Below are 10,020 nucleotides of genomic sequence, written 5' to 3'. Positions count from 1 at the left end.
ACGGCTTGCAGGAGTGGTACCAGAGCCAAACGAGGGCTGGGAAGTGTTTTAGCCTTGTACTGGTACAGGGAATCTCACTGCAGTGCCAAAGATCGTTCCTGGGCATGCTTTGAGTGTGTGAATTAGATAAACATGCAGAGTCATGCAGAAAGCAGTGCTGTCAGTCTCCACTTCCTGTTCAATTTTTTTTTTTTTTTTCTGCTGGAGATAAGTGATTTTTAATGGCTAATCAAATACTCCCTCAAAAATGAGGTGAGATGAGAGGTGAAATACCACAGAGGGTCTGAGTCCCTCTGTGTTAAATGCAACACACGTGGAAACAAAATGCTATTTCTAAATAAATAAATAAATAAAATCTGTACAACACTCAATGAGGGAAGCACTAGGTTTTGGTACTACTTTCCAAACTCAGGATCTCCCCCCCGCCTCAGACAGCAGCTCAGTAGTTGTGACAACCTCTGCCTCAGTACAGACACTACAGAGCTTTTCTACTGCTGTCTTGCTCTGCTCCAGAAAGAAAGAGAAAGCTGAGCTGTGGGTAGATGACCTGAAGAAACAGAAATGCACCTGGATCTTGGACTCTAGATGTAGTATCAACTTCTCCCCAATTCCTTCAGTGTCTGCCTTTTGTGCCTCCTGTGTTTTGCTTTTTAATATATGCAGCCAGATTCTGAATGAGCTCAGTGCTTGGGGTTGACTAGTGTCCTCAGTCACTCTGTCTCTTGGCCAGGGCTCTGTTTGCATGTTGAGCTTCAAGTAAAGTGAGAACTGAGGATCTTTCTGCTCAGTATGAGTTACCTTCTATAACTGCCAAGATCCTATTATTCAGAGTCAGTTCACAAGAGCTGTCAGAAATGGTGTTCTCTCCCCCCTGAAATATTAATTTTAATGTAGATTTTAGGTGACAAAAGTACTAGGAGTTGAAAAAAAAAACAGTGATGATTGCTAGTAGCTCCAGAGTTGTCTCAGAAGCAAAAGTTTGAGGAGGTTATTCACAATTACGTACATCGTCAGACTCCAAAACATGGGACAATTTCAGAAAAGTTACCATATTAAAATATATTAGTTTTTGTTGTTGTTGTTGTTTTCTGGAATATTTTTTTTTTTGGGGGGGGGGGGGGGGGGCAAGTTCTTATTCCCTTAGCAATTGAGAATGAAAATATTCTGACTGACCAAAAAGTTTTCACTGCCACGGCATATTCTGTGTGCTTAAACAGAAGCTTTGATTCTGCAGAAGGGCCCATCCAGTTTGTATCTCTAGGACTGGAACTGCATGAAAATACTAAAAACAAAAGCACAGCATAGTGAATATATTTAAAAATAAAAGTGGAAACTTGTTTTGTTTTTACTGTTGTTTTGCTGCCCATACTATTTTAGTACCCACATAACCTATGTCACAAGCATTTTGTATCTGCAATGTAGGCACAGCCTTTTACCAGAGAATTTACATTGAAGGCAAATTAGTTTCTGGGGAATAGAAAATCTATCCCTACATGAAGCTAGTTGCTTTTTTTTTCTTCTTAAGATTAGTTTCTCCCTTTTTAGTTTATGCATATTCAAAAGATCCATCCAGTTCCAGGATTCCCTATTTCAAATATATCTCTGTCAAGCTGTAAAATAAAAAAGCAAAGCACCAAACTGTGTGTTTGAAAGTTAAAATTAATCTTCCCTTCCATTTTACAGTTAGATCTAACTGATCTCATTATGCTGGGATTTATCTCAAAGACATTTTACCAGACTTCACTAAGCCATTAGCCATCCTAGAAATTTGAATCCTTGCTAGACATAGAATTACAGCTTAAGATAAACTGATTATCCTCATAATATGTCTCCTACTTAACAAAATAGCAGTGTCTCATATGTAAATGCAATCTAAAATTTAGCATTCAGCAAAGGTCATTACAGCGATGCAACTTCAAATCAAGAAACGTTGTTATTCAGCTGAAAATGCAACAAAATAAAACAAATACCATTGCTCTAGCAGTACGAGATGAATATATAAATATTATTTGCTAAACTCCTCCAAAACACTATTTTTTAACTGTTTTTAACAATCTCTTTTTAGAGGTAGATTATTTAAAAGCAGGCTATTATAACAAAGAATGCTCACAATATCCCTCTGGTTTAGGTAAACAGTATTTTCTGCCACTATGAGATGGAGAAAATTAGACCTTTCTTCATAGTGCTTATGCATCCAGTCTCCGGCAACAATGAAGTAGAAGGGCCGGGATTAGCAGAGGGGAGTTCTGTATAAACAATGTCCTTGTAATTTATCCTGCATTCATCAACATAACACACGAGCAGTTCAGGCTGCCATGTAGCTTTACAAAATGGGTAGAAGATGTAGGTGAGATTCTCAGGGTGACAATCTGGTTCCTTCAAATCCAGACTACAGATTTCACCCTGAGTATGAGGAGCTTTGCATTTTACACTAAGTAGCTATTTCGGATTAGCATTCCTCATAAACAGTACGGCACTTTTGTTTTTTAAGTAGGCTTTACCTTCCAAACTGGTTAGGAACTGCACCAAAGCCTGTAGTAAAACACAGTCTGAATTATACAATTTCAACTTGTTTTCTGAGGAAATGAAGTTTCCGTGCTCTTTACTGTACAATAGCAACCAAACTCAACACAGAGTACTCAAAGATAATGCCATTCCTATGTTTCATGAAAAGGAGTGGCCAGCAAGCTGCAGCTGAGGAGAAGGCTGTGGTATGAGCTCACACAGAATTTTAGAAAGAACCCACACTGGGGAGATTGTTACAAATACACAATATGAAAAAAAAAAGAAAAAAAAAAAAAGATTCAGCTGCTTCCAGAGCCCCTATATCTGTCTGGTTGCTCACAGAGTAATATTTCCACTTTATATTAAAAAATGAAAATAAAAATGCAGTAGCAGTGAAAGTGATGTAAATCAGAAATCTGCATATTCCTACCTACGGGGGCTGAACCCCATCCTTTGAAACCAGCACTGCTCTAACAGCGCACTAGAACGACAGTCTTGATAAGAGCAAAGCATGATCACATCAAAGGGATTTTATTTCAATTGAACGGATAAAATATTTATTCCAAAATTAAGTGAAAGTTCCTGTCAGCAAGACCCACTGCCACGACTGGGTTACTATAGGAGTAGTCTGGAAGCACTCTCCCGACTTACATACAGATTGATTCAACCCCAGGCACCAGGCAACAGCAACCCGACGTCAGAACAGCACTGCTAGGAGAAAGACCTTCAAAACTGCTGAAACCAGCACCCAGTAAAAGCATTAACAATTGAAATTGCCTGCAGCTAAACGACTGTTTAGTGCCGTGTTTGCTTTTGTGGAGTCATCATGTTCACTGTTTATTTACAATCCACTATGTTTTTAAAGCAATGATATAGTATTGCACTTAATGAATATGCTTAAATACTGCTGCCAGGAATTGCCTTTAGCTTAGCCAAGCCAGCAGAATTCAAACGAGCCTGAAAACATAGGCTGAAGAAATGATACTTTCTTGGAGAGGCTTTTTGTGTGTGTGACTAAAGCTGGTTTGAGAATATAAATCAAGCTTTGTGGACACTGTGTTATATGGTTTTCATTTCAGCTGCTCACTGGCATCTAGATGATTATTTTTGTCATTATTACCTATAGACTATCCTCCAGTTAATTAAATTTCAGCTTCCCAAAACTCCATAATTTATTTAAACTTTTTGCTCATTTTAAGAAAAGGTCACTTTAATAAAATGTTTTCTCCAGAAAGTAATTAAAAGGAAACCCAAATCCTTAGTATAATTCAATAGAAATTAATGCACTTAGTGAAACTGAAATTAATATAATTGCTGATAATATTTGAATTCGGCACCTGGCCAAGCAGACAGTATAGCCACCATTCTATGTTTCTGCCATTCATTCCTTCTCTGCCCAGACATCGTTCAGGTAACAATGCTGCGAGAATCTTAAGGAACTGCAGAAGGAAAGTAGCTTTTCAAAATCTACATTTTTTATCAAAAATGCTGTTAATGCTACTCTTCACAGCTTATAGCATAACAAATGTACAGTCACATGCTATTTAATATCCAGATAACTGAATTTTCTCTTTTATCCCCTCTCTTATACTCTTTTCTCAATCTTTAATCTCTGTAATCTCAGTAATGCTTAAGAAAGCATTAGCAAACACAGCTAGAGACTTACCCCAAACAGTAATTGATCCAAGGCAGGTTTTGGTTAGCTACCTGTTCCCTGTTGCAGTTTAACAGCAGAAGCAATGTATACAAGTATACAGCTTTACAGCTCTATCCAGCTTCTTTGCCAGTTTTATCACCTGGGCTGATTTCCATGATGACCCTCTGAGGTCTGTGATGCCATCATGGGCTAGCTGAATTTGAATTTCCATTCATCGTTCTGCACTGTAGGGCTGCCCTGCACCTACTAGGTGATATCATTCATCACACCTAACTTCAGCTCTGCAAACCTTCACACTCTCTCAATAGCCAGTGGACAGAAGCAAGGCACCTCCAAAATGTGGTTATCCGTTGTATTCTGGACACCTCTCTTAGGACGGTTACGCAAAAATGTCTCCTGGTGGCACTTACCTCTCCCAGCGAATGTGGAGAAACTAATGAATAGCTCAGCAGATGAAGATACCCAACTTCAAGGCAGCTGCCTTTGGGCAAAACAAATCTTATCCTGAGCCTCAGGCTAGTAGCGCATCCCAGGCTTCCCTCATCTAAAGATCAGATCCATATATTTTATGGAATTTTTAGAGGATGTTATACAGATTATAAATGCATTCACTCGAGGGCACAGCAAGTTGAACTTATATTCTGCAAGGGCCTCCAGCAACACGCAATGACCTGGAAATTCTGCAGCACCTTTACTTAAATTTAAATACTGAGTTCTTGTCATTAGTAAAATAAAAATAAAACAATCACTTGAGTATTCTCTGTGTTACTTAGGGTGACTAAAGACTGAGTAGCAACTGTATCATTTATTTATTTATTTATTTAGTGAACCAATTAACTACGCTGTAGAAGTTACCAAGAGAAAAGCTAGAAGTGTTGACAGATACCTGGTAAAGAGGAACTTGGGGGCGTTATAACCTGAGAAGCCAGCAGAAGGAGTTTGGGAATGTGGGATAATATTGGGTGGATATTTCTGCTCACACAATCAAGCAGCTAACTCACTGAAGTTATTTGAATTTTTAAATTTCAAGTAAACAATCACACTGAGCTTATTAGTACATGTCACTGAAGTTCTTTTTGCACACTGACTGCAGATTTACTGTCCTTTTTTATGATTCTCTGAAAAATAAATACATTCTGGAGCTTCTCTTACCTACCATGCTCCCTTGTCCCATATAGATGCCTTTCTCCAGTCCTATTATAGCCCACAGTGCCAGGCCTACCACGTCTTGTGGGAGATGGCTGCTTTTGCTGGTCATTTTCTTCCCTAGAATTTTTCTAGTAACTTCCAGATGTTTGGCAGCCAGGGCAGAACAGGAACTCTGAGCAGGCTGCCAAACATCTACTAATGCACAGGTTTGCTCTGTATTTTATGGGCACTGTGATTCTTCAGAATACCTTCCATCTTCTTCACAAAAGCCATGCAGTTTAGCCAGATATGCTCAGAAATTTGTCAGGTTTGCAATGCAAGAATTTTAGTGCATGCACGTTACCGAGTCATTCTGTAGACAAGCAGAAAGTTTAAAGTGTCCAGGACATATCTGAATTGACATACACATGTAAAGATCCAGCATGCCTTAAGCACATGTTTCCTTCTACCTTTGGAACTTGAGATGGTGACTGGGAGGTATGAGAGTACCTGTGTGCCTCTGAAACGTGTTTCTTGCTTTGAAAAATCCCAATTAACTATGTAGGTAAGGAAGAACTGGGTTAACACGAGAGGCTTAAGAGATCTACCTAGGAAGGATTTTCAAACACGGCATAGTCTTCGTGGCAGCTAAGCTGCAGTATGTCAAACAAGAGGAGGTTTGGAGCAGGAATCCAAGTAACAACTTCTAAGTAGATTCAACAGAACCAAAGGCTGGGCTGTTGGTCTCTAGCTGGTTTAGTCACTGATGACATTGTACGGTGGTTGCACTATTTTAAGCATTAGCCGTAATCTCATGTGTTTCTGACTATGGCTTTCAGTCATCCTGCTAGTTTGATAATGCAGGTTCTTCTTTCTGTACTATGCAACATATTCACTGTATTCTGAAACATTTGTTCAGAATACTTGTTGTATAAAAAATAAAGTAAAATCAGAAAGCTTCAGAAATGTGCTGCCAGCTGCACAGTGCACAAATCTCACAGCTTTTCCTTTTGACTGTCCTCTTTTTTTTTTTTTTTTTTTTTTTTTTTCCAAATGGTATTCTGCATTTTCTGGTCTTGGCTTTTTACCAGTGGAATTATTTAAATCTTATCTTTTCTTTATGAATTACAAGTTAAGCATTAGGAGTACTTTTTAGTATAATTATAGATACAGCATGATAACAAGGAATTCATTGAGAAACTCTAAACTCCCCCAAAGCTTCTTGAAACTATTTGTTTTCATTATTTTTCAAGGTTTTCAGCAGACTCTGGTTGAATAAAAGGAGGCGTATGTAGCATTTACGTTCAATTTTTATTTAATCCATATAATGTCCTCACAAATTTCTCAGAGATGTATGGACTCGCTCTCATTTCCTACATATAATCTTCCCCAAATCATTTATATTTGAATAAGGAAAATTCATCTACCCACTTTGCAACAAGGCACCAGGAGCTATGTGCATAGTTAAGATTCACTGTCTGGTCTCTACAGGCAAAGATTGTAAAGGCCTGAATCAAAGTTCAGCACGGTCAATGAGATGCTCCAATTTAATTCAAAGTACCTGCCTTTAAGCAGACGACTTGCACAAGATGGTGGCTGACACAAGTAGATCATAACTTTCCCAGTTCCCAAATTATTGATTCACTTTCTATTAAACCCCAATGTAATGTAATGTAAATTCACTTTATTTTATTTTAATATTTTATTTTGTTTTAATATGTGCAGTTGCCTTTTAGCTAATTTAGAATACTTCAGCTTTGGCTAGTGTCACATATTTATTAGGCTCCTGCTGCCATGTACCTATCAGCATCTGAAACCCATGCTGACTTCTTCCATTACAAACTTTTACAGATTTAAATACAGAAAAGACGATTCTAACCATGAGGTCTGTGCCAAAATTATGTATCAATACAGTCACAGATTTTCATCCAGTACATCCTACCACAGACTCCTAGTTACTCCAAGTCAGACTATATACACTAACAAGGCATTTTAATCCAGGGAAAATGTTGGGTTTGGATTTATTTTCCCTGCCTTTGGTTAGGTGAGACATAGCTTTGTGTAGCCATTCTTCCACGGTCATTGCAGACAAAAGGAATTCTCTGTTTCATCCCTCCATTAACAAATCTAATTTATGCAAAACAGAAGATATAATTCCGGAAGAAATGCCATTATGATTCTGTCATCATGTTGTGAAGTCCCAGAGACCTGAATCTGCCAGCAGAGAATGAATTATTGTCCTGTAAAAGGCAGAGGACCATTGGCATGGCATGGTCCTCAGCACAGTTTATATTTGAGGCTCAGCTGTTTCTTTCCTTAAGGACTATGCGGAAGGTACTGATCATTCTGTGTTGCCCCTTATATGGGTGTTTTAGCATTCCAGGCCAAAATATCCAGGTCAAAATATCTGTTTAAGATATAGGAAGCATCATGAAAAACTACAGTGAATCATGTCTAAGATGGTGATTCATTTCTTAGTGTGAAGCCCATATCATCTTTTTATCCTCTTCTAATGTGCATATGAAAAATGCCAGTCTTCATCTCTACCACTGGTTCAACTAAATCTTTGACTGAAACCCTCGTCCACAATCATCTCTCTTATTACTTATTGTAATTTCTTTTACTTTTTTGTTTGGTTGGTTTTTTACACCTTTATTTACTTCCTTGCTTTGACTTCAGTAAATGCTTGTGTGTTACACATTGCTTTGGTCTGGAAGTTAGAGAAGAGGGGAATGAGACTGGCAGGTAGGAAATGGAAAGAACAGGTAAAGATGAGAAAAAAATTACATGTAAATGCTCTAAATTGTGTCAGCCTGATGTAACTCACTTAACCATTCTCTACTAGTTCTCTGAAATATCTGCTTCATTCCATCTCTAAGGAGTGTTTCAGTGTAGTACGAAAGAAAATGACCAAACAGACAAATGGGAAGAAAGGAGAAACCAAAAAAGCAGGGTGTCAAGAAAATGGAACCAGCCTCTTTTCAGTTGTGCCTAGTGAAAGGACGAGAGGCAATGGGCACAAACTGAAGCACAGAAGGTTCCAGCTGAGTATGAGGGTACACTTCTTCACTGTGAGGGTGACAGAGCACTGGGACAGGTTCCCCAGGGAGATTGTGGAGTCTCCTTCTCTGGAGATAATCAAAAGCTGCCTGGATGCCATCCTGTGCAATTTGCTCTAGGTGATCCTGCTCGGCAGCGGGGTTGGACTGGGTGATCTTCAGAGGTCCCTGCCAACCTTGACCATTATTTTATCTGTGATTATATATATGTGATTCTGTGCACATCGTAGGGTGAACATGTGCCCTGCCACTTTTGGGGGGTAGCAGGATTTTAGTCATATAACAAAGGTACTTGTCCTGAAGGCAACCAAATATTGGTCCCCTGCCAGTTACATAGGGGAGGGAAGTCAAAGCATTGCAAAGAGTTTCAGCTTATTCAGAATCTTGTGTTCTTGTCTTGCTGCTGCTGCTGCTCCAGCCCAAGTTGCTGTAAGGTGATTGTGTTGTAAGGTGGGTGGCAGACGGTCCTGAAAAAGGCATCACCCAGCACCCTCTGGCAGCTGGGAGAACCTGGCAAACAGGGCTCTGAAAAAGCCTGGCCTGTGCCTGGCACTGTTCAGTGTTTGAATTTGGGGCTTTGGTTACAAAGCAGAAAGGATATTCACTAAATTTTAATGACCCTTGAACAGAAATTGCAGGAACTGTGAAGCCTAGGATCAGGAAAATCAAAGAAAAAAAAAAAAAGTAACAAACCAGAGAAATGGTCTGGAAGGAATAGGAAGCTGCTCACAATGGAAGGATGTGAGATATTGTTTTTAAGAATAATTAGCTGCAGAGAAAGATGATGAAGTAAGATAACGAAGTGTTACTGGCAGGCAGTATGCCCCTCAGATAAGTGTCTAGGTGTGGCACTGCACCATAAACTGAAAATCCAGCACTGTCACAGCTTTGTGTGACATCAGGTACTATTGCAGCCATCACAATGGGGTGTGGAAACAGCTAGTATAAAAGACACATGAAGTTTTAATCAGTGCTGATAAGACCTTGGCTGGAGTACAACGTGCACTTTAGGGCACCTCACTCAAAGAAAGACCAATAACAAGCCAGGGTAGAGCCATGTAATTGAGCCATGTAATTTTCAGAGCTATACAAAATGGGACCCATGAGGTAAGATTGGAAGAATTCATTTGTTTAGTCTAGCAGTAAATGACTGAGGGAAGATATGATAGCAGTTCTCATACACATAAACTAGTTGCAAAGGAGATATAAACTGTTCTTCATGCCTACAGATCCAGCAAGAAGTGACAGCCTTAAATTGCTGCTTGAAGACTTAGGTTGTTTTTTTTACAAAATGCTTTTGAACTGAAAGGAATGTTATGCGGCAGCTTGCTGAGGGGAGGTTTGAAGAATCATCATCACTGCAAATTTTCAAGGTCAGGTTAAACAAATATCTGCCAGGAGCTGATTAGATAGAGTTGATTCTGCTCTGAAGCAAGAGGATGAACTGGAAAACCCTTTGAATCTTTTTTAAAATCATGAAATCATGTCTGGAGTCTGTAACTCCATTGTCCCCACTATTTAATTGGCCTGAAAAAGAAGTAAAAAAATGTACCAGTGTCACCTCTCCACGTTTTTTCTAAGTTAAACATTTATTTTCTCCTACCTGTTAAATCTCAGTATTGCTTTATCTAGAACTAGGACATTTCTGGTGGAAGAGCAGTGAAATGTACA

This window comes from Anas platyrhynchos, chromosome 1 (assembly GCF_047663525.1).
Source record: "Anas platyrhynchos isolate ZD024472 breed Pekin duck chromosome 1, IASCAAS_PekinDuck_T2T, whole genome shotgun sequence".
Lineage (NCBI taxonomy): Eukaryota > Metazoa > Chordata > Aves > Anseriformes > Anatidae > Anas > Anas platyrhynchos.
The sequence above is the reverse complement of the archived record's forward strand: the minus strand, read 5'-3'. Positions refer to the sequence as shown.